At 41.0% G+C, this 25,470-nt stretch overlaps 1 protein-coding gene across 4 annotated transcripts in view; it reads left to right on the top strand.

The window, feature by feature from the left end:
* LOC140611680 (importin subunit alpha-8-like) overlaps window positions 1-25,470 on the top strand; it is a 256,113-nt gene that overhangs the window by 131,427 nt on the left and 99,216 nt on the right. The window contains exon 4 of one of the 4 annotated variants that reach the window (XR_012012807.1): window positions 13,345-13,480. The exons of the other annotated variants lie outside the window; for them this stretch is intronic. The gene's annotated coding sequence lies outside the window, so the exon portion shown is untranslated. The remainder of the gene's footprint in view (window positions 1-13,344; window positions 13,481-25,470) is intronic. 4 annotated transcript variants of the gene reach the window in all.

The raw sequence follows: 25,470 nt of genomic DNA, 5'->3' as shown, positions 1-25,470 counted from the left end.
AGTCACCAGAACCAAGTGTACCAGTGGTGTCTCCTGTATGGGCTGTGTGTACTCCTGTTATGACTTGGCTGTGACTGCTATGGGTGCAGTGGTGGGCAGTGCTGGCCTTTAGTGAAGCTGTCTGCAATGACTGGCTGTGACCACTACAGGTGCACTGGCAGGCAGGGCTAGGTCCTGGTGTGGCTGACTGAAAGGCCCAGGTGTAGCTGCTTCAGTTGCATTGGTGCACAGGGCTGGCCCCTGTGAAGCTAGCTGAAAGGCCCAACTGGGGCTGCTGCAAATGTGAGTAGGGTTAGCTCCTGGTGCCATTGGCCAAGAGGCTCAGTGTAACTATTAGGCTGGTGGGCAGGGTTTCCCCCCACTAGGGGATAGAGGTTGCTTTACAGAGATGTTAGTCCTGGCTAGGGCTGCCCACTGGGTGTGGCAGAGCTGTAGTCACTTTGGAGGAATGCTGGTGTCAAATGAGTCTGCCTGTCAGGTGTGGTAGATTGGGAGCAGCTTTGGAGAGATGGCTGCTGGAGCAGATTTACAAGGAAATGCTAGAGTGAGATCAGCTATGCTCGCAAGGTAGCCAGAGTGTGTCAGAACTGGTTCTCACAAACATCTGGGGAGGTAGGCCAAGGAGGGTAAGAAAAATAGCACCCAGTACTTCTGTTCCTGGAAAAGGCTCCTGCAGATCCCTGCCTTTCTGGCACATACTCTAAAATTAGTAAATTTCTTTCAGATATAACTCAAACATTTTTCAAACTGCTACTCTTGTGTTGACCAAATGATATAGGGTGCTAGCCCTTTAAGAGTGGAGTTTTGGTTTCCTATGGCGCTCCGGCTCTAAATAAGCCCCACTGGAATTAAGCCTGCTGATTTTCAAAGCCAAATATTTTGAGGGGCTCATCTTCCCAGTGCAGGTTTCCAAGACTGAAGAGCCCGACATAGGGCTTGATTCCCTTGCTCCTCAGCGAGGACCTCCATGCCTGTGGTATTACTCCCACTTGTGTGCTGCCACAGCAGAGATTTACTTCCCTACCATGTCTCTGCCCCTCCTACCATTCTCAATGCGGCTTCTTCTTTCTGTTTAGCTACGGGAGCTCTGTTCTGCCAAGTCTTCGGGTCACTTTCAGAGAGTTGCATTATACGTAGTTGTTGTTTTGATGTGTCTGTGGGAGGAGGTAAGCTCAGGATCCTTCCTCCCCTGCTCTTATCAGTCTGTCTAGTTCTTAAATAAGAAAGTTGCTGACATTTCAAATTCTGCTGGTTTCACTTAGACATGGCTGAATTTCAATCTTTGGCTGGTTAATTCTTTATATTTGGTTTTATCCTCATATCCTACTCAGATATATGTGTAGATCTCAGTAACTCTTATGGTTCAGGAAATGAAATTCATTTTATTTTGTAAATGTATTGTCTTTTTTTTTTTTTTAGCTCATATGGAGTAGACAATGTATATAACCTGTTAGCCAAACTGATATGGGTCCCACTTATTCTGAGTAAACTATAGAGAACTGGTTCAGATACTCTATTTGTCAAATTCTGTATCCCAAACCTTGGCTCAGTTTAAGACTTCAGACACATACACGTATATATTTGTTGTTGTTGTTAGATGAGTTGTTTTGCCCCAAAGTTATAACTAGTACATGTTCCCTATAGCGACAATGTAAAATATAAAAAAATAATAGGAAAAGGAAAAAATTACTCTGAATCTGCCTAGAGACAATGACTGATTTTGGTGGTATTTTTTTCCTCTTCCTTTCTTATGCATTTTTGCTTGTTTCACATATTATATAATTGTACCCTACTTTTTTCACTTGAATTATAACATCAGCATTTTTCCATTTTACCACAAATTCTTTTTAATAACATGTTTAATGGTTGCATAACATTCCATGGAATGCTGCAACATTTCAGGTAAGACACAGCTTAGTTGAGGATACACATAAAGTCAGCTTTGCTTATGTTCCCAAATTAGTTATGCAGGAATATAAAATCTTATGGACAGCAAGATGTCTTCCGAAGATGAGAGTGGATGTAGTATATCTCAGCATAGCTTCTCTTGCTCTGCGTTGATCCAAATGTGGCACAAAGTGTCAGCTGACACTGTCCATAGTAGATCTCTGGATCTGGAAGTTTTCACAATCCTTTCACCACTCTTTTGTGTCCTTGGAAGAATTTATACCAACAAACCATGAGATTTTGTTGAAGATAACTATTACAACACTGAACTTTCCTGGAACCACACTCAGCAAGAATAAGTGGTGTTCTTGTCTTGGTGGCTCTGTCAGTTATCAATTTATTATTGCCTTGCAATTACAAATTCACTCTCTGTTGACTGTTCTGAGAAAATGAATATAGGCCCTTTAAATATTTTTTCTTTACTAGATGGTACCATGTTAAGCTTTGTCAGTAGAGAGTGCTTGAGAAACATTGCAAGAGAAAAAAAATTTGCTTCCTACTCTGACCTGTTCCCTAGACAGACTCTTGCAGTGCCTATGGCTTCTCAAGCAGCTGGCTTCTTGAGAGCAACCAATGGCCAACAGCTTACCCTTTTACCTCATCTTGAGTGGTTTGTAGTAGAATGCCTTCAGTGAGACATCTCCCTGTAAAAAGCTTCCCAACACCATAGAAAATGTATTTCCAACAAGTTCCAGAGAGTAGATTTCCAGTAAGTTTGGTCACCATGGCACCATGACAATTTCTCTGCAATTCATTGAGCCTTGACTGTGCTCTCTCCACTGAGGTCTGTATTTCAACTCTGGTTGGCAAAGACTTGTGCAGCCACTATGGAAAACACTATGGAAGCTCCCCAAAAAGTTAAAAATAGAAATATACTATGATCTAGTAAATGCACTATTTACTCCCAAAATACAAAAACACTAATTCAAAGGGATGCATGCGCCCCTGTGTTTATAGCAGCATTATATACAATAGCGAAATTATGGAAGCAGCCCAAGTGTCCATTGATAGATATATGGACAAAAAAGATGTCACACACACACATACACACACACACACCCCGGAATATTATTCAGCCATAAAAAGAGTGAAATTGTGCTATGTGCAATGACAGGATGAAGCTAGAGAGTATGATGCTAAACAAAGTAAGTCAGAGCAAGACAAATACCATATGATTTCACTCATGTGGAATTTTATTTTATTTTTTAAATTTTATTTATTTATTCATGAGAGACAGAGAGAGAGGCAGAGACACAGGCAGAGGGAGAAGCAGGCTCCCTGCAGGGAGCCCGATGCGGGACTTGATCCTGGGTCTCCAAGATCACAACCTGAACCGAAGGCAGATGCTCAACCATGGAGCCACCCAGGCATCCCTCATGTGGAATTTTAAAAAATAAACAAAGGAATTAAAGGAGAGAGAGAGAGAAACCAAGAAGCAAACTCTTAACTATAGAAAACAAACTAGTGGTTACCAGAAGGGAAGTGGGTGGGAAGATGGGTGAAATAGGTGATGGGGATTAAGGAGTGCACTTGTCGTGATGAGCATTGGGTGATGTATGGAAGTGTTGAATCACTGTATTGTATACCTGAAACTAATATAACACTGCATGTTAACTACACTGGAATTAAAAAACAAAACAAAACTAAGTTTCTCTTTTTGAGGAAATACCAGTATCTAATACATAGTAAATCATCTTGTCATAGTTCTTAGAATGTTTTGGTTTTTTTTGTTTTTTTTTTTAATTTTTATTTATTTATGATAGTCACACAGAGAGAGAGAGAGAGAGGCAGAGACACAGGCAGAGGGAGAAGCAGGCTCCATGCACCGAGAGCCCGATGTGGGATTCGATCCCGGGTCTCCAGGATCGCGCCCTGGGCCAAAGGCAGGCGCCAAACCGCTGCGCCACCCAGGGATCCCCAGAATGTTTTTGATTATAAGTTAGGCACCTTGGAAGTGCCCACTCTAAGTTAAATAAATCAATATTTATTAAATTGCCAAATTGTTCAGATATTAGACAATTTTGGAATACAATTTCAGGAATAACTTAATATGCAATTTATTTTAACCTCTGTCAACTTTAGAACAATTCTTTTTTCATAAGTAAAACGGAGATAATAATGCTTATGTTAATTCACTAATTAATTCATTTTTTCAACAGTTATCTATTGAGTTCCTTCTATGTGCAAATACTCTTCTAGGTTCTTGGGTGCATCAGTGAAAAATAAAATCTTTCCCCTAAATGACCTCATATTATAGTGGGGGTTGTACAGAGGGGAAAGATAATAAATGATAAACATAATGCTTAGGTAAATTATGCTACATGTTGGAAGATAATAAATGCATAGAAAATATACAATTGGGAAATAAAGGAAAAGGAGGATCAAATATGCTTGGAAGGATTGGCTTTTTATTTTTTATTTTTTTGAATCTGTTAATAAATACATTTTGTTCTTTATTGAACATGATGTCAGAACGTGGGTCCTGTTAATAAACACATTTTGTTCTTTATTGAACATGATGTCAGAAGGTACTTAAATCATGATAGTGGAACCTTCATGGATAGGTCAGTGCCTTATAAAAGTGGCTCTGGAGAGATTCCCTAGATCCCTTTCACCATATGAGTACACAGTGAGAAAGTGCCTACTTGTGAGGGCCTCACCAAAATATGACCATGCTGACACTTTGATCTTGGACTTCTCAGCCTCCAGAACTGTGAGGAATAAGTGTTTGTTGTTTTTAAGCTACCCTTTCTGTGGTATTTTGTTATGGCAGCCTGAATGGACTAAGGCAGAGACCATCCTACAGAGTGTAATATATCCTATAGAATGTCTAGTACATGAAAGATGGGGAGGGACTGAGGAATTGTTCCAGAGCAAATGACTCTAAAGAGTCATAATTGCCAGATGCAACCCATGTTCTTGAGAGGATCCTGGCCTATAGAGGAAAAATAGTATTCTTGAGATAATTCGAAAAATTGAATCAGATTGGATTGTAGTGTTGTATTATTATTTCCTAATTCAAAGAGTTACATACATATAGGAGACGGTATTTGTTTTTTGAAAATACACATTAGAGAATTCTTAGGATCATAGAACTTACTCTCAAAAAGGTCAGAATGTAGGGGCACCTGGGTGGCTCAGTTGGTTAAGTGTCTGATTCTTGATTTTGGCTCAGGTTATGATCTCAGGGTCATGGAATCGAGCCCTGCATTGGGCTCCTTGCTCAGCGAGGAATCTGCTTGGGATTCTCTCTCTCCCTCTTCCCCTCCCCCTGCTCTTGCTCCTTCTCTTTCTAAATAAATAAAATCTTTTTTAAAAAGTTCAGAATAGGGACGCCTGGGTGGCTCACTGGTTGAGTGTCTGCCTTCAGCTTAGGATGTGATCCTGGAGTCCAGGATCGAGTCCCATGTTGGGCTCCCTGCATGGAGCCTGCTTCTCCCTCTTCCTGTGTCTCTGCCTCTCTGTGTCTCTCATTAATAAATAAATAAAATATTTAAAATAAAATAATAAAATAAAAATTCAGAATATATAATTTTAAAAATCTCTTTTTTAAAAAAGATTTATTTATTTTACAGAGAGAGAGAGAGAGAGAATGTGCATGGGAGGAGAGGCAGAAGAGTAGAATCTTTTTTTTTAAGATTTTATTTATTTATACATGAGAGACCCACAGAGAGAGGCAGAGACATAGACAGAGGGAGAAGTAGGCTCCTTGCAGGGAGCCTGCTGTAGGACTCGATCCCAGGACGGGGATCATGCCCTGAGCCAAAGGCAGATACTCAGCCGCTGAGCCTCCTAGGTGTCCCAAAAAGAGTAGAATCTTGAAGCAGACTCCTTGCCAAGTGCAGAATGCAACATGAGCCTTGATCTCACCACCCACAGGATCATGACCTGAACAAAAACCAAGAGTCAGATGCTAGGCAGCCCTAAAAATAATTTCAAAATAGTTTCTTTCCCACCTCCTTCTTCTTCCTCCTCCTCCTCCTCCTCCTCCTCCTCCTCCTCCTCCTCCTCCTCCTCCTCCTCCTCCTCCTCCTCCTCCTCCTCCTTCTTCTTCTTCTTCTTCTTCTTCTTCTTCTTCTTGTCTTCGTCTTCTTCTTTTCTTCTTCTTTTGAGAGTGCACAAGCAAGTGTGAGCAGCAGCAGGAGAGAGAATCTTAAGCAGGCTCCACACTCAGCATGGAGCCCACCACAGGGCTGGATTTCACAACTCTGAGATGATGACCTGATCTGTAATCAAGAATCTGATACTTAACTGACTGAGTCACCCAGGCACCCCTAAAATAGTTTTATTTCTAAAAGAAGGCTGTTGGAGGGGAGAGATAATTTAGACCAGGGAGTTGACAATGGCATTGGTGGGAAATGGCCAGATTTGGGACATATTTTGAAGGTAGAACCAATGGGACTTTCTGTTGAATTTGACATAGGTTATGGAAGAAAAACAGAATGACTCCAAAGTTTTTGGCTTGAGCACCTGGATTATCACCAACTGATATACAGTCTATGTGTGGGCAGGGTTTTTGTTTTTTTTTGTTTTTGTTTTTGTTTTGTTTTGTTTTTTAGATTGAGAATTCTACTTTGGAACTTTATGTTGAGTTTGAGGAACTCACTAGATACCCTAATGAAGATGTCAAGTAGGCAGTTAGATACCAGAATCCGGAGTTCAAGAAGAGATCTAGGCTGGAGATATAAATTTAGAAGTTGTCAGCAAGCAGATGGTATTTAAAGTCACAAGGGGATGAGATCACCAAGGGAGGGAATGTAGATTGAATAGAAAAGAGGACATTCTCAGGACTGCTTGGCAGGGATTTTTTAGCCTAGGTACACTCACTGAAAAATTACTAAAAAATATCCAGCTATGTAAGAATCCATGTCTCAATCCCAACATTTTTTGTCCTCAAAGAGCTAACAGTTTGACACATGAAAAGAGGGTTAACAAAATTAAAAAACAGTAATACTATAAACATTAATATTTACATTGTATTTACTATGTGTCAGGCACAGTGCTAAGTCACATTTAATCTTCACTTCAACTTTATGAGGGCAGTAATATTGAACTATTTTTCATATGAAGAAAGTGAGGCTTATGGGATTTAGAGAATTTGTTCAAGGCCTCGCAGCTAGTAAATAGTATAGCTAGGGCTCATACTCTACCTACATAGCTTTCCATGTTAGTGGCTGTACTACCTGCCTGAAGTCTCCTGGAGAAAGGCAAAAAGAGGACTATAATGTGGCTCAAGATTGCTCTTGACTGGCTAAAACAATCAAACCAAACCAACACACACACAGTAGCTGATGATTTAGAGAATTTGAGAAAATTCCATTCCCCAGAATAACTGTCTCTCACTTACTGGAACTGCCATCCCTCAGAGAGGGGTTCTAGAACTCTGATATGATAGAGAGAGGACTACAGGGCAGTAAACCCATGTTTCCAAGGACAATAGTCCAATAATAGGCAGTGAAGAGAGTATCCCAGGCTCCAAAGAGAACCAACTGCTCCTAGGTTCTGTGTTTTTAAGAGCCTTGTCTTTCCTGAAATTCCCTTCTTTTGGCTTGATGTTATTTGCCACTTTTACAAGCTACTGAACCACATCACTGGTGTGAACAGTTTCAAAGCTTACATATTTCTTCTTGTAATCAGTTTAGTCGATCTTGTAACTATAAAGAGTGAGATGGTAAATCCCAGGCTCCCATTCTGAGTCAGAATTTATGACAAGAACAACATGCTTGTGCCCAAACAGAACCATGCATGTATGGTAATATGGCACTTGAAATTTATGTACTTCCTTTTATCCAAGGAACAGAAAGTGCTTCTATAAAATGGATTGAGAGCCAACTGTCTACAGCAGGCAATGAGAACAGTTCAAAATAGGACTGCTGAAGGAATCATTTAATTTCTGCAAGGCCAGGGTTCATGTGAAGCAACCGTGTTTCCCAGTGTTTTACAGAAGTGTTTCCAGGAGGCCACTGCCATTTTAACCCCTGCTCAGCAGTGATGAATTTAACTGCATCTTTGCCTACCAGTTGTGTAATTGAAGACGTTCTTTCATCACTGCTGTTTGGTGTTGATTGCCACACAGGACTATCATCTGGTATTCACTGAGATTGTAAGCAGAATGGATCCCAGTTTTTCCATTCCATTGACTAACTAGTTAGCTCTTCTCTTTAGTAAGGTCACATTTATGATTCTCTTTGCTAGCTTAAAATCTAGTCTTGTACATAAACCCACTATTATTTCAGTCCCATTATAAAATAAAATGGCTTCTACATATGGTATACTTTATATACTATATATTTGCATACTTTAATGTGGCCATAGTGCAATAGGCCCTTGTGTTAGTTACCTGTTGCTTCAGCATAACAAATTACCCAAAATGGTGTACTTTAAAGCAACACATTATCTGCTAGTTTCTGTGGGTCAAGAGTCCTGGTATGGGCCTGACTGGGTCCTCAGCTGCAAGGTCTCTCACAAGGCTACAGTCAGGATGTTACCCAGGCCTGTGGTCATCTCAAGCCTTGACTAAGGGAGAAATTGCTTTCACTTGGGTTATTGGCAGGATTCCTTTCCTGTAGGCTGTTGGACTAAAGCCGCAGTTCCTCGCAAGCTGTTGGTTAGAAGTCTACCTCAGTCCCTTGTCATGTGAGCCTGTCACAGGTGAGAGGGCAAGGGAGAGTGCCAGCAAGAGAGAGGACTAGCAAGATGCAAGTCACAGTGTTTTGTAATCTTATCACAGAAGTGACATCTCATCACCTTTCCATATTCTATTAGTTAGAAGCATATCACCGGTTCACACTTAAGGGCAGGGAATTATATAAGGCATGAAAACCAGGGCAGCCCTGGCGCAGCGGTTTAGTGTGCCTGCAGCCCAGGGTGTGATCCTGGAGACTAGATTGAGTCCCACGTCGGGCTCCCTGCATGGAGCCTGCTTCTCCCTCTGCTTGTGTCTCTGTGTGTCTCTCTCTGTGTCTCTATGAATAAGCAAATAAAATCTTAAAAAAAAATTTTTTTTTAAAAGACATGAAAACCAGGAGGTGAGGGTCATTGGGAACCACTTAGAAGGCTTCCTACCATAGTCCTACTGTAGTCCTCCACACGTATTGTATCACTTTAACCTTTTAAAATTCCCCAATGCAGCGCTAGTCCTTTCATTTTGCAAATAGGGCAACGAGTTCTTGGAGTCTTCTACTCGCACCGACTGATGTTGAAATTCATCTTTAGTGATTCATAGTGTTTATTCATTTATGTATATGTTCCTTGAGTATGTGGAATTAAAAGATATTAGATGTGCTTCTATGCTAGGTGCTGGTGAATTTTTGTTCTTGGTAAAATGTAGGTATATACAAGGATCCTAGTAGTTCTTAAATTAATGTTCTTTGAGAAGAAGGACTATTCATAAAGTATATATCTCATAGTGTCTAATTTATTGTGTTATACCAATAGTGGATATTCATATGAATTATTGATCTGTTTTTTAAATTTCCAAATTTATAACTAGGAGTACTCTTCTGGTTTTTGAGTGTATAGGATCCAATCACTTCCATTTCAGAGATTAAGAAACACAGATGAATGGTGATTATGATCTGAACAATGCCCCAGAAACTGAAATGGAAAATTTCATTCCAATCCTATTTATAGTTCAACTTCTATGTACAAACTACATGGGTAAAGCTGACATGTAACTTGAGTTAGCTCTACATTAAACACATGTGTACCCACCAGAGACATTAAAGAGATTTGTCAGTGTATTGCTAGTGAGATAATATACAAGAATAATTTTGTAAATTGCTTATAGATATAATAGGTAAATTTAAAAAATTGTTGGTGCTGTTGCTTCCTTAACTCAGAGTCTACCTATGACCAACCACTTAGCTAAGTTATATAACTCAGAGAGTCTATAACATGCCAAGCACTTTACTAAGTGCTTCTTAGAATGTTACTCATTTAATCCTCCCGATAACTGCTCCAATAAACAAGGTCAGCACTAGTGTTCACTGATGTTGCAAAAAGGGTTCTGATTTGTTTGCTGAGATGGGTCTAGGGTCTGCAAGTCCTTGGCAGCCAAAGACAAGGAGAGTTCCAAGTGAAACTCCTTACTGACATAGTGAACTGCCAGAGTTTATTGAAGTGGGGATATGCCCCATCACCTTGCCCCACATAGAAACAGATCTGTGCAAGCATGCTTGAACTTTTTAGGAAGATACAATACCTTTTGAGATAATGGAAGATACTCTGGGGTTTGAAAGTTAGTGTAGGGTATTTCTTGACTAACAGAAAAGCAGGAGTTCTTCTAGGGGCCATAATCTAACAGACTAGATGTAGCCTAGAGACAGTGATGTAGTCATCTCTGATCTATGCAATTACTCAGAGGCCAAAAGGAAAGACAAGCTCAGTTTAATAAAACTCAACAGCAGGCATCTAGAGAATCAATAAATGTTGGTTGATGCCCACAGGGCAACTTGGAAGCAAAATTACTCCAACTGGAAGACCTTTTGCAGATAGTTATTTTTGAACAACAGTCTAAGATGTGTAAAAACAGAAATAGAAATGACTGATGGCAGGAACCCTGGACTTGCTGCTTTGAAATCATTAGTATGCCGTGGTTGATTTGCAGCTTTTTATAGTGTGGTCAAGAGGTCCCAATGATTCAATACCTCCTTTTCCTACCACCTGCCTCTCCTAGGGAAAAAAAAAAAAAAACAATACTAAAATATTCTATAGAATCTGTACCCTAAGTAGCAGCCTCTATAGCAACAAAGTAGGTAGGAGGTAGCTGCTGTAGTTTCTTTTACTTTTTTCCTCCAAATATCCAGACTTCTAAGTGGTAAGAAAATACAAACACCAAAAACCTCATTAGAATTTTGGATTAAAAACAGCTATCTGTCTTGTCTCGTTTTTGATATGCCTGCTGATAATTGGGCTATAGCTGCGTCTAAAAATAACATACAGTACATTAAAATAATATTCCTTGGCTACATTTCCAAAGTGGTATTCTGGGACTTCTGTGCATTAATCCTGTAACAATAACAGGATTTGCGCTTTTAACTCCCCTGGTGTAGCTTTGAAAATCTACCCTAAAGCAGTTAATGTTGCCATTTAAATCATCCTCTCACTATCCTTAGGGAAATAGGGAGATTAAAAAAATGACAACCCAACTGCTCAAGTGACCTATACCTGGGAGAATAAGAGAAACAACCTATTTCCTCCCAGGAACTGGGCTGATCAATATAAATATTTCAAAAGGACCATCATGCCATAAAAGCCTTAGGATTTGTATCCTACTTCAGAGTACCCTAGATATTTTCAGTGTGGATGTATTAGGTTTCCCACAGGCAAGGGAGATGGTGTGACCACTGAATAACTGGAACTGAACTGGGTTGCATGTGTGTGTGTGTGTGTGTGTGTGTGTGTGTGTGTGTGTAAGAAGGGGAAAGAAGCTGTCATTATCGTGTATGTTTCTGGTAAACATTCTCTTTTCCCTACAGAAACTTGGGAGTATCCCAGAAATCAGGTGCTGTTCATCATGTCAGCTAAAAAATACGTATCCTAAAACTTGTACATATCTCTAAATTGAAGCTCTAAATAGCTCTAAATTGAAGTGTCAGGAGTTTTTCAATGATGCCATTAATTGCCCTTTATTAATTGAGAAAAAAAGCTTTTGTGTAGCTGTGGTTGTGATGGGCTAGATTTAATCAGTGTAGGTACCACTAACAGGCTGGCACTGTTTTCTGCCTGCAATGCCTTTGAAATTCTAAAATGGAAAAGGAGGCCAACACACTGAGCAATTATTTCAGAACAGATTGCCCGTTAACATTTCATAATATCACCGAAATACATCCTTTCTGGGGCAGAGACTTGCTTTGGCTACAAATATCCAAGAGGTGGCAGCAACCCATGCTCTGTTGCCGGCTGCATCCCCCCAGACCGCTCACGGCTCACCGCAGAGGTCTCATCATTGCGTCACCTGAAAGCCTGTGTGCAAGGGAGGAGGGATGGAGAGGAGATATGGCATTTTGCATCTCAGTTCTTCCGGAGAGTTCAGGAAACAGCTGCATGGATTATTTTAAATGGATGTCATTCTGTCTCTTTCTTTCTTTTCCTGAAATCTTCTGCCCTAGGTGACATCTTTCTTGGGGGATCACACGCTTACTCTTATATGTTCTGTGATTCACCCCCTGAGGGAGGAAGAGACTGCCAGAGATCTCCTGAGACCTCATTTTCAATTACCTGTACTTGTCTTTTATAGACACAGAGAGGTGGAGTTGACATGGCATCATCAACCATCTTTTTTTTTTTTTTTTTTTTTTTTTTTTTGAGCATGTATGTGTGCAAGGCACTTAGAGCAGCATGGAGAATGTAACACCATCCCCACCTAGGACAGTTTGCATCTTCACCAATGCGGCACCTCCCCCATCTCATGCTAAAAATATTCCACAGAACAAATAGCTGTTGAGACAGCATCAAAACCTGTACAGATCAGTAACAATATAACTTGTCATGCTATGCATCAAATGCCTAGGATGAAAAACATCTGGTGACATGGGTGGAGAATTAGGGCTGGTCTAGACTGGCCAGTGTCTAGATGTCTGTAGAATCTGGCCCTCTGCGTGTGTTTTAGGCGGTTTAACAACAAGAGCTGGGAAACACCAACTTTGCTGATAGGGTTTATTGGCAGGATGCAGGAGACGGGAGTCTCATGGGAAACTAGCCTTCAGGAGGCCATGAGGAAGCTAGAACCGGGAGGTCCAGCAGAGCTCAGCCTTGGGAGTTCTTGCCCCTCCCTATCCAACATAGTTGACTTGGACTCTGTGTCCACCACAACTGTTGCCACCAATTTGCCCTAGTTTTCAGCTCTGTGTCCCTTTTCTTGAGCTCATTTCTTCAGCTTAGTCTTGACTTTGGCACTCTCATACCTTCTGTCCCATAGCTTTCCAACATGGCATGTGCTCTCTGTACACATCTTATCAGTTTCTGCTACCACTAACAATTCAGTGACTATCTTCCCTATATTACCCATTCAATTCCCAGAAAGAGAAGAGAGTACGGAGAGACACATTGGCTCGGTTAATCACATAATTACATAGTCCCTTGCTAGACAGAGCTTTGGAGGCCAGACCGCCTTCCAGCTTATGATTGGCAGTTCTTGAGTTACCTTTATTAAAGACCTGCCCAGGTGCTCCCCAGCCTGGAAAGTGGGCACAGCTATTCCCTTCAGGAGGTCTGTGGATGTGGATGCACTGGCTTTACCATTTTGCACCTTTCTTTATACAAAGGAAGGAGCAACAGTGTTTTCTCAGACTTTGTGATGCTGGATGTCCCAGTGCCAGGATGCTACTACCTGGTGGGTTGCTCAAACTCTATCTAGTAAGAAATGAACTCTTCACCTCTTTTACTTCTTTGCAGGAATTCAGTCATGCAGCTTGAAGAACCCACTTAGGGGTGATAATTTACACACAACCTTCAATGATTCCAGAGACTTGGAGAAAGAGGAACAGACCTTCATTTGAACCAAAATGTCATGTAATTTTGTACAGCACAGGTTTGTTGGGGCCAGGCTCAGGGAGGGAAGCAGTTGGATTAGATACTAGTCTCCTTGGTATCAAATTTTCTTTAATAAGATCTCAACTTATATTTTAATTCAAAGACAGATTCTCAAGCACTGCCTCTAGGTGCCATGACATATGCAGCAGTGAGCTCTTTACCTGTTGCCCAACGAGTTGGCAGCATTCCTGCTTGTTACAACCAAGCCATCTGGAGGGGGCCGGGTAGGGCACGTGAACAGGAGAGCCAGATAGTTGCATTTCTTGGCCTTGGTCTCCCTTTAGTCCTTTCACTATTACACTTGAGGCCCTGTGGCAAACAAGGCAGACCCTGCAAGGCTGCTTTTTTGCTTTTGAATATTTCTAGTTTAGCTGCCAAGTACTTGAGGAACTCTTTCTTCTTCCGTTGCTTTGAGAGCCTGAACATCCTCTCCATCTCTTCTACTTGTGGCCAGTCTCAACCACAAGGCACTGACAAGGGTATATTAACTGTGGGTGTGAGGATGAAGCAGTATACAAAATATGGTAAAGTTTCCAATAGTGATTGAGTCTCTTTAGGTCATCAATAGCGATTTCTATGTATGGTGAATTTGGTCACTAATTTCACTATTTTGTGGGAACACATCTATGCTGTGAAGCTTTTATTTAAAACATTGATTAGAGGCACCTGGGTGGCTCAGTTGATTAAGCGACTTTCAGCTCAGGTCATAATCCCAAGTTCCTGGGATTGAGCCCCACATTCTGCTCCCTGCTCAGTGAGGGGCCTGCTTCTCCCTCTCCTTCTGCCCTTCCCCCCTGCTCATGCTCTCTCTGTGTCTCTCTCAAATAAGTAAATAAAATCTTTAAAAAATAAATTAAAGAAAACTTTTATTATTTGACGTTAACGGATGTTAAGTTTGAGCTCACTAATTAGATTGTAATAAATTCCTTGAAAGAAGGAAGGGGCTTCTGTACTCTGAAGCATCTCCTGCAGTGTTGAACACAGTGTTTACAAGGAGTAGGCTCTCGGTAGATACTTGTTAAGTTGATTTGACTCAATCTCAATTCCATTTTCAGCTCAGGAGATTTCTCACTAGGTCTTAAGGAGTCTAGATCCTTTCCAGTCATCCATTTAGAAACCTGAGGGTACAGATTCATTCATCTTTTCAACTTCTACCTTTGTTTGCCCACTTGAGGAAGAATGGCAGCCTAGACACTAAGTTTTCCAGCAGAGTCCTGGGTTTCCAATGGGATTCAAAATGTGCAGGACTCTTTAGTCTTTGCTTTCTTACTTTTCACTTTTTCTCCTAGTTAACCTCCTCATCCAAACTATTCTTCTCTCATGTTAGGATAGGTAAAGTTATGCTAGCATAACAACAGCTTCCAAAACTCAGTGGAGATTCTTCCTGAAAGAGTGACTCTGAGACCCAGTTGGCAGGTGGCCTGTCATCACAGCGTGTGCTGCCACCATAGCAGCAGCGGGGGAAATAAGCATGGAGAATGGTGCACTAACTCTTAACTAACTCCTCCACTCAGAAGTGACACACGTTATATCCAATCACATTTCATTGACCAAAGTAAGTTACGTGGCTATGCTTAACCTCAAGGGAATGGAGAAATGCCACCCTTTCGTGTCCCAGGAAGGGTGGAGAGCCAGAAATACCAGTGACCTCCATAATGCTGACCACACCTCCTCAGAGAACTTGGGAGTTTCTGTCTTCCAGTTCATTCTTTAGTGAGGCACTGACCCTTTGAGAGTAAGACACACTTTATTCTTTGGGTTTCACAGGAATTAAAAACAAAATAAGCCTGTAATAAAGATGACTTAAGTCAATTAAAGCCTTTTCCCTATATAATGTAAATATCAATTGGGGAGGGGGGTTGTTTGTTTTGTCACACCAGTGCTCAGAATAGGTTGCAACCTTTTCTAATGCTGTCTGTAAGATGGTTGATGTAAAGCAATCTGCTTTGTTTATTATGGTCAATAGGCCTATTCATGCTTGATGCTTCCTTTACCTCACAAACACTCAAGGACTACTTCTCCACAGAGCAGAGTCAGTTCAGACTCATGGGCTATGGGCATCTGCTCTTTCTCCCTTGCCCTAAGTCTGACTAGACTCACAGTCACGAAGCAAGACCCCATGTTCTTCAAAAGCAGGCAGGGAGTTTGACCTCATCCACTTAGTCATCCTATGTTCCTTACTCATTCAATAACTCCCCTCCCTCCAAAGAATTAATTCTAACTATAAGAACAAGAAGTTTACTAACAAATGTAATGAGTTTGGTAGTCAGCTCTCTTTTAACCCCAGTCAGAAGACTATTACTAACATGCCAGATAAGAGCCAACCATGATTTCATTGAAAGAGCCTTGGCATTAGTGTCTGAAGATTGTTAGTCCTATCTGCATCATATTCTAGCTGTGTTATCATGGAAAAACCACTTGACTTCTCTGAATCTTCACTGGTAAAATTAGGATAATTACACTTACCTTTTAGAATGGAGTTTCTTGTCTGTAAAATGTAAATTACAATATTTCCCTCTCAGGGTTGTGGGGATTTAAATTATTTTGACAAAGATAATTTCTGAGCAAAATATATGTGTATAAGTATGTATATCCCAAGCTGGGAACTTCTTCCCTCCTTTTTTGCTTGCTAATTAGGAGTCATAAATAAAATGCTGACGAGCTGCAGTCTGCCGTCTGTGCTGTAGCTGGAGGGCTGTTTTGACTTTGCCTGACAAATGGCTAACCAGCCGCTCCCACCATGCCCAACTCAAGTGTTCAGCACTGAGAAATCCAGCTACTGCCAACAGCATCTTATAAACTTGTCACTGTTTACTTACTTGGTGACAGTGTTTTTGTTCACTGATCATCCCTGAGATTTCACCCGTCAGGGTGTGTCTGTTTCCCTCAAAATGCCAAAATGCCATTTAAGTACAATCCTTTCCCAAACCACATGAAAATAGTGAAGATCTCTAAATGAGACTTGATGCCTTTGCAGTATATCCTCATGAATTGCAATACAGTTGGGGTGGATGTGGTCTTTACAGAGCAGGAACTGGGCACACATGAAACTTAATTAAATGGACATAAACTTCAGAGCTGATTCAGTATGCTGCTAGCCAAGACTTCCAAATAACCTGTCAAGTGGTGTGCTGGAGATAACTCATACCAGCTTGGGAGAACTGATTGTTAGATTTTCAGGAATTTTGCGAGGTGGTTGATGTCATGTTGGTAGATTGAAATTGGCCACAGTGGAAGTGTTTACACCATGGAAACTGGCAAACACTACACAATCATGCTTTTTTTTTTTTTCCTCAGAGAGCTGATTACTAAACATATAGCAACTTACCACATACAGTGCACCTGTGTCAAACCAAAATGTGACTGAGGAGAATGTGAGAAGGAACATCCCCAGAAGAATAAATAAAACCATGGTGCTAGTTTAAAGGAGGAATGACCTAACTTTTAGTGAGACCCTGTGTATGCCAGGTTGTATCCTAACTTAGATTGAAACTGCTACATATCAGGAGGTATGTAACAAATTAATGTGGTGGGTCAACACCCATGTGTTCATATAAAGGATAAAGAGCCTCCTGAGCCTGACTCAAAGCTGGTTGTGGGAGAGGAAGGATAATGCTAGGTTTGCATTGCACTTGTCACTCAGGTTTTGATCCAGGACCTGGCTGAGACTGGTAAAGGGTGGGGCGGAGAAAGACTGTAAGCAAAGACTAAAAAGGCTGCTTCAGCAAAACTCTGTTGTATGAGGCAGTGAGTGTATTTGGATTTGGCATTGTAGTTGTTCCAAAACCTCAGCTGCAGTAGTTTGAGGACAGCAGAGGCTTGGCTGATTCACTGGAGTTCATTGAGGTGGGCTTGCTTTTGAGCACCTTTTCCAAGAGTACTTTACAGAGGGCCACAGTCCTATGTGAGCAGATAGGAGCAAGGGCCAGTAGGATTTATTTATTTTCTTATTTTTATTTTTTATTTTTTAAAATTTTAAAAAATATTTTATTTATTCATTCATGAAAGACACATAGAGAGAGAGGCAGAAACATAAGCAGAGGGAGAAGCAGGCTCCATGCAGTAAGCCTGATGTGGGACTTGATCCCAGGACTCCAGGATCACACCCTGAGCCAAAGGCAGATGCTCAACTGCTGAGCCACCCAGGCATCCCAGGATTTATTTATGTGACCCTACATTACCTTATACTAGTAAGGCAAGAGGGACACTGGTGACATATTTATTTTCTCAGTGTATGCTCACAACAACTGTATGAGAAAGCCATTACTCTATCCATCTTAAATATGAAGAAACTAAGGATCAAAGAGCTGGAGTAACTTGCCAGATATATACAGAAAGTAAGTGGCAGGACTGGGATTTGAACATAGTATTATCAGACCTCAGCCCCCACCCACCCCAGGGCCTCTGTAACCTCCCTTTACTCTGTGTCTCTGCAGATTTTCTGGGAAAGAAGTGTCTCTCTTCTCTCCAAAGCCATCCCTTCCACTTGTGCCTATGAATTCTACACCCCCTCAATCCCTGCTCCAGAGTCTTTGTAAAGCACCCCCTTTCTCTGTTGTGCATCTTTAATCTGCCCTTCTCTACAAACTTCTTTCCTTCAGCCAGTTCATTTATCTTTGTCATCTATCACATGAAATGGGTAGCCACCTGGTGCCTTTCTCAGTCTTCTCTCTCTTAGCCTTTGCTGCATTGAATACAGTTCAGATTCTCCTTTATTCTTAAAACTCTCCAATCCCAGTTTCTGTGACTCACTTGGTTTTTTTTTTTTTTTTCCTTCCCTCTCTGGTTACTCCTCTGGCTACTCTGGCTCTTCCCTTTCCCAGTCCTTGAAATATAAGCATTACTCTGAGAATCTGATGTTGGTTCTCTTCTTGTTCTTCAGTCTTTTCCCTTTGAGGTTCCCTGTGGCCTCAGGTCTCTATGCAGACAATCCCAAACCAATATATCTATATATCTGGTTGGAAAATGGATAGAAATAGCTTGACTGGCTCTCTAGGGCCAAAAGCAGTCTCTCGTATGTAGTAGAAACTCAATAAACAAAAGGGATTTCAGGGGTGCGTGGGTGGCTCAGTCAAGTTAAATGCCTGACTTCAGCTCAGGTCATGATCTCAAAGTCCTAGGACTGAGCCCTATGTCGGTCTGCCCACTCAGTGTCTGCTTGTCCCTTTGCCCTTCCTCCGCTCATGCTCTTTTTCTCTCTCTCTCTTAAATAAATAAAAATCTTTTTTAAAAAAAGAGATTTCAGATGAAGAGGATATTGTGAACTGAGTTTGAGCATATGTATATGTATTAATTTATTTGAAGTTTACCTTCTTTATGCTCTGAACTCCCTAAGGTCAAGAATTGTGCCTTTTCCCCCATTTTAATTCCCTAATCCAGCATAATACATACTAGCTGTTCAATACATGTTGAATGAATGAGTCCAAACTTGCTGATAACTTGGTGAAAAATTGTGGCAGTCCTTATATAGGAATTAAGACTTTATTCTCTGTGCAGTGGGCTTAGAGCCATCAAAGGCTTTTTCCTCATTTGAGTAACTCAATTGGAGCTGAGCTCCAAGATGACTCATCTGGCTGCAGACCATATTTAAAATCCTGCGCCATCTTCCTCCCTTGCCCTTGCTGTTCCATCTCTAATCAGTGGTCCAATGTTGTTGATTTTATTCCAAAATATGGCTTTATGGCTTGTATCTGTGTTTTTGTTTCTATTATCATGGCCACCTCCCAAGGTCAGCCTTAATTACCTCGTCTGGACTTCAGGGCTGGTCACTCCCACTCCAATCACTCTTTATCCCTTTCCTATATGCCACAGGCTTTGAATATTTTACTTACAGCTAGCTCTGTGTTTGTAAAAAAAAAAAAAAAAGAACAAAGCTGAATTGGTTCTGGGAAAGTGAGGATAAAGAGGGTTAATGTAACTTTGTGTTATCTGCCTTTAATCCTGTAGGCCCTTTAAATCTGCTGGCTGCTTTGGGTTTTACCCTTGAGTTGTTTGAGTGGGTTTATCCTGTCATTGCTCCTTGTAACAAAGGCTAGGATCCTATCTCCACAATAAAGCCAAGTTATGGGAGAAAGAGAATGGACCATTGGAAATGTGAGTTGACTATGACGTTGAAGAGACGCAAAGCACAGGAAAGAACATTCTTCAGGCAAGGGAGATCCAGAGAACGGAAAAAGGGACACCTGGGTGGCCCAGTGATTGAGCGTCTACCTTTGGCTCAGGTTGTGATCTTCCGGTCCTGGGTCCCACATCAGACTACCTGCGGGGAGCCTGCTTCTCTTTCTGCCCACATATCTGCCTCTCCCTCTCTCTCTCTCTCTCTCTCTCTCTCTCTCTCTCTCTCTGTCTGTCTCTCATGAATAGATGAATAAAATCTTTAAAAAAAGAGAGAATGAAAAAAAATCAACAATATGGGGAGAAGTTCTTTGAGATAATATTTCTAGATAGAAGGAAGAAGAAAAGAGGAAAAGAAGATAAGAGATGAACTCCTGCCATTTTTTTTCATAGCTAATTGTGGGTAAATAGGCCTTTTCTAGAAATCTTAGGACTTTTGTGGATCCAGAATTTATCCTGATAAAATAGTGAGCTAACAAACTTCTGGGGACTTCTTTGGGGACACTTACACTTAAGAAATTTAGATTAGTGTTACACAAAATGTCATTTGCCTTTTGCAAATGTACAGAAATGACAGTATTTTGAAACTTTAATCAGACATTGCTCAGTGCTATGCTGGAGGTGGGTGGTACTGGCTGGAAAAGCTGATGTGGGCAGTTCTTCCCTCCTTTGTGGTTCAGTGACTTCCCGTTGGTAACTTGAAATCAGCCATGTGGAAGGTATTTTTATCACAAAAATGGGCAAATGCTACAAATCAGGACTCCTCCCACCCCTAAGAACTGGGTGCTGAACATTTACCAACACATTACTACTTGGCGACATCAATGTACCTGATCAGGGGATGTTATTGAACAGGGTGTTGTTAAATTTATGTGATGAGTTTCTTGCAGCTGCTTGTCTCTATCTGACATGTATAGTAGGATCATGGATTTGTTAGCAAAGGAATGGGGGGTAATTGGTCCTTCACTATAGGAGATTGGAAGTGCGCTGCCTTAGATCAACTTCAGCTGATTTCAGAGGTCCAAGTATTCCAACAGGGGTCTTCGTGATAACCAAATGAAACAGCTGCCCTCTTTAGAAATCTGCTACTCCAGGTTCAAACTCTCTAAGACAGTTAGGATCAAGGGTAGCATAGGAAAGGGGTGGCAGGTCCAGCCAGGGCAGGGAAATTATATGTGAAATAGCTGAAGGTGTGTGCATTAGTCTACTAGGGCTGCCATAACAAAAAAACACAGACCTGGTGGTTTAAACAACAGTAATTTATTCTCTCACAGTTCTGGAGGCTGGAAGTCCAAGATTAAGGTATTAGAAGGTTTGCTTTCTTGTGAAGCCTCTCTCCTTATCTTGTAGATGGTTGCCTTCTTACTGTGACCTCACATGGGTCTTTCCTATACACTTGAGCATCTCTTCTCATAAGGATACCACGTAAAACAAACAAACAAACAAACAAAACAAACAAACCAACAACCAACCAACCAGTCCTATTGGATTAAGGGCCTACCCTTACAGTTTACCTCTTTTTATGATTCACCTCTTTTTTTTTTTAAGATTTTATTTATTTATTATGAGAGACACAGAGAGAGAGGCAGAGACATAAACAGAGGGAGAAGCAAGCTCCTCACAGGGATCCCAATGTGGGACTTGATCCCCAGACAGAGATCACAACACCCTGAGCCCAAGGCAGATGCTCAACCACTGAGCCACCCAGGCGTCCCTGACTCACCTCTTTAAAGGTCCTATTTCCAAATACAGTCATATTGGGGATTAGTTTCAGCACATGAATTTTAAGGGGACACAATTCAGCCTAAACAATGTATCACTGTGCTTTATCTGGAGTCATACTGTATTTTTTTAAATGATTTTTACATTTAGAGTAAAGTATTCTGCATTAAAGTTATTTCAGTGTCTGTTGTGAAATAAGGTTCTATCTTTTTAATCCAAATACTTAGCCAGTTTTTTCTTTCTTTTTTCTTTACATTTTTTAATTTAAATTCAATTTGCCACATATAGTATAACACCCAGTGCTCATCCATTGGAGTGCCCTCCTCAGTGCCCGTCACCTAGTGACCACATTCTGCCCCCCTTCCACAATCCTTTGTTTGTTTCCCAGAGTTAGGAATCTTTCATGGTTTGTCACCCTCTCTAATTTTTCCCACTCAGTTCTCCTTCTTTCCCTTATAATCCCTTTCACTATTTCTTATATTCCCCATATGAGTGAAACCATATGATAATTGTCCTTCTCCGATGGACTTCTTTCACTCAGCATAATACTCTCTGTCAGGTTTAATCTGATCAGTAGTGAAATGGGATAGAGAGGCCAGGCAAAAGTTGGTCAAAACAGGCGTTTAATGGGAGGCGCTCTTGGACGAGGTTCCACAGCCTGCAGGGGAGGGAGAGAGTCGGGGAAGTCTCAGGCAGGGAAGTCGAGTGCAGGGGAGAGCAAGTGGGCTTTTTAAGAGGGGAGGGGTAAGGGGTTGGGTGTCTGTTTGGGGTGATAGGTATTAGGCATATTACTGGTGGAATCAGCCTGGGGCAATAACTGCTCATGCCCTTATATGGGGTCTGGGTAAAGTACGGTTCAGGTTTCCTGATGACATGTCCTCCGGCAGTCAGCAGGTGATGGGAAAGTTCTGAGGTGGGGGCCACAAGGTGGGGGGGGGGGTCTGCTGCCATTTTGTTGGTGCCTCCTGATCCCCCTTGATCCCGCCGGCCCAACACTCTCCAATTCCATCCGCATCAAAGCAAATGGTAGGTATTCCTCTTTTCTGATGGCTGAGTAATATTCCATTGTGTGTGTGTGTATATATATATATCCCACATCATCTTTATCCATTCATCTGTTGAGAACATCATGGCTCCTTTCACAGTTTGGCTATTGTGGACATTGCTTCTATGAACATTAGGGTCCAGGTGTCCCAGCATTTCACTACATTAGTATCTTTGGGGTAAATACCCAAGAGTGGAATTTCTGGGTTGTGTAGGGTAGCTCTATTTTAGCTTCTTGAGGAATCTGCACACTGTTTTCCAGAGTGGCTGTACCAGTTTGCATTCCCCCCAACAGTGCAAGAGGGTTCCCCTTTCTCCACATCCTCTCCAATGTTTGTTGTTTCCTGTCTTGTTAATTTTCACCATTCTCACTTAAAATGGTTGAAAGATCTAAATGTGAGACAAGAATCCACATCAAAATCCTAGAGAAGAACACAGGCAACACCCTTTTTGAACTTGGCCACAGCAACTTCTTGCAAGATACATCTATGAAGGCAAGGGAAACAAAAGCAAAAATGAATTATTGGGGCTTCATCAAGATAAAATGCTCCTGCACAGCAAAAGAAACAGTCAACAAAACTAAAAGAGAACCCACAGAATGGGAGAAGATATTTGCAAATGACATATCAGATAAAGGGCTAGTATCCAAGATCTATAAAGAATTTATCAAACTCAACACCCAAGAAACAAACAATCCAATCATGAAATGGGCAAAAACATAAACAGAAATGTCACCAAAGAAGACATACACATGGCCAACAAACACATGAGAAAATGCTCCGCATCACTTGCCATCAGGGAAATACACATCAAAACCGCAATGAGATAACACCTCACACTGGTCATACTATATTCTAATCAAGACTGAGGGGGCAAGGAGTACCCCCTTAGTCTTGTAGTGAATGACATAAGACTGTTGAGGCAAGGAGACCTCTTCACTATTCCAGGGATTCCTTCTCACTTCTTCTGGATGCTCCTGCCACTTTTCAGCACTCTCCAACCTCACTAAGTCTTAGCTTATCCATTAGTTCCCCTTCGAGTCTCATTTCTCTGACAACTACTGGTTTGAGAGAATTATCCCTCACCTGTCTCACCTTAGCACTTTTCTTTGTATTGTGAATTTGGTAATGAATCTCATCCAGCTTTGCAATGCCTTTTTTGATATTTTCTAAATATACCCATAACATGTATTTAGGGCTTGTCTATCCAGCTAGGTGGTAGGTACACCAAGAAATGGACCACAACTTACTCTTCTCAACAACTTCCCCTATTTAGTGATTAATTAGCTGTGTGCCTTTTATAGAGTAAGAAGTCAGTAAATATCACAGAGTTGTACTTTTTCTTGAACTGGTTAAGGTCATTACATGCTCATAAGTGTGTATGGAATCAATAAGTAATATACTTAGTGAATACTGAGGCTTTTTTTTCTTTATCATGAATATCAAGCTGGATTTCTCCAGTAAGCACTCCTGGAATGTCACTTGGGGGTACCATCATTCCAGTGAATTATGGTGACTTCTAACACTAACTCTGGTAAAAGAGACCTAAATTTGAGTTCTCATTTTCCCATTTACTTGCTAGCTGGTCCTGGATAAATTAGCATCTCTCTCTAAGGCTCAGTTTCTTCACTTGTAAAAGAATACTTTATCTTACAAAGTGGTGACAAAGGAGTAAAATAGAAATAGTAGCACTAAATAAATAGTGGCTGTTTATCATTAATATTGTTATGATAATACACAGATTTTTTTAAAAGTACAAACTTAAACCATAAATATCAGTCTCTATTCTGAACCAAGAGTAACTTGGTTAAAGAGAAATATTTGTGCACCATCAGAGAATCAGCTCTTCTTCAAAGAGCCTATTTAGTACCCTGTGCCAAGTGCCCCTGAAATTAAAAATATTGTGAAGAATCCAAAAGGAACACTCCTATTTATGATGAGTTGACTTCTAAAAACTTTTGATCTCTAAGTGTCAAGTATCTCCTCAAGTTCTACTTCTCTTTGTAAAGCATAAAATATTTTTACCTACAAAACACCATATTTTGAATTTTATTATTCTGGAGCCAGTCAGATCACAAGGAACTACCATATCATTTAACAGGAATAAGTCAGCATGACATTTGTCCTGAAGTTAATGATAAAATGAAATGAAATCATAATCAGTGTTTCTCAGAGATGTTAAAAAAAAATTGATGGAGGAAGAAGAAAGTGATACAGGAACAAAAATCCCACATAATCTTCTAAATAGGACTTCTGTGTACTTAGGAGAGAGCTCAGGTAGGAGGGATCCTGTAGGGAGAGCAAGAGGGTGGTGAGTAGTGAGGCAGTGCAGTCCTATGTTGCTCTAGGGCAGCCTGTGCAATGGAGAAGCTTCCCGAAAAGTGCAAAATGGCTTGTCAGCTTTTCTACATGTTCTAACAAATTAAATATACATCCTAAAAGGTATACTGCAATATTAAAGTCCATTTATATAAGCTGTAAAGTTTCCCTTGTGTGTCCTGGCAGGCACAAATGTGGCTAGGAAATGTCTGTAGGTTGATTCCTTTGTGAACTCTATGGAGCTGACATGACTGAAACCTACAGTGACCCAGACGAGGACAGAAGCTTGTGCTGGACACAGTGCTGTGGCTCATATGTACAAGAAAGTAATATGAATCCCCACAGAGCAGTGTGGTGAAAAATTATTCAGGCTGCTTCCTAAAGAAACTTCTAACACAATGCATAATGAAAACGTCAGGTGCAATGAGATATTAGGTGCTGCTCTGCTGTTCTGAAGTGCCAGGTATTTCTCTACCTGTTATCCAAGTAGGTGAGTTTTGGGAATGCATTTGCAGCCTGAGGAGAGCATCAGCAGTTATCTGTGCTGAGAAGATCATAAAGTGACTGACAACAATGAAGCTGGTAGGAAGTGCCTGAGGAAATGTTGAGGACTTCTATAGAGGAGGTAATGTGACGAGGTGAGCCATGGTGAAGGTGTGTGGAAAGAGGATACTGCCTGTGTACAATGCTGAGTAATGTTGTGGCCCAAATCCCTGGCCCTGTGGATTTGAAAATTGTTCTCAGGGAAGTTCTTATTATTAAGAATCAAGATGAAATCACTGAAGCAAGC

Source organism: Canis lupus, chromosome 20 (assembly GCF_048164855.1).
Source record: "Canis lupus baileyi chromosome 20, mCanLup2.hap1, whole genome shotgun sequence".
Classification (NCBI taxonomy): domain Eukaryota; kingdom Metazoa; phylum Chordata; class Mammalia; order Carnivora; family Canidae; genus Canis; species Canis lupus.
This window is presented reverse-complemented; position numbering and strand designations above follow the sequence as displayed.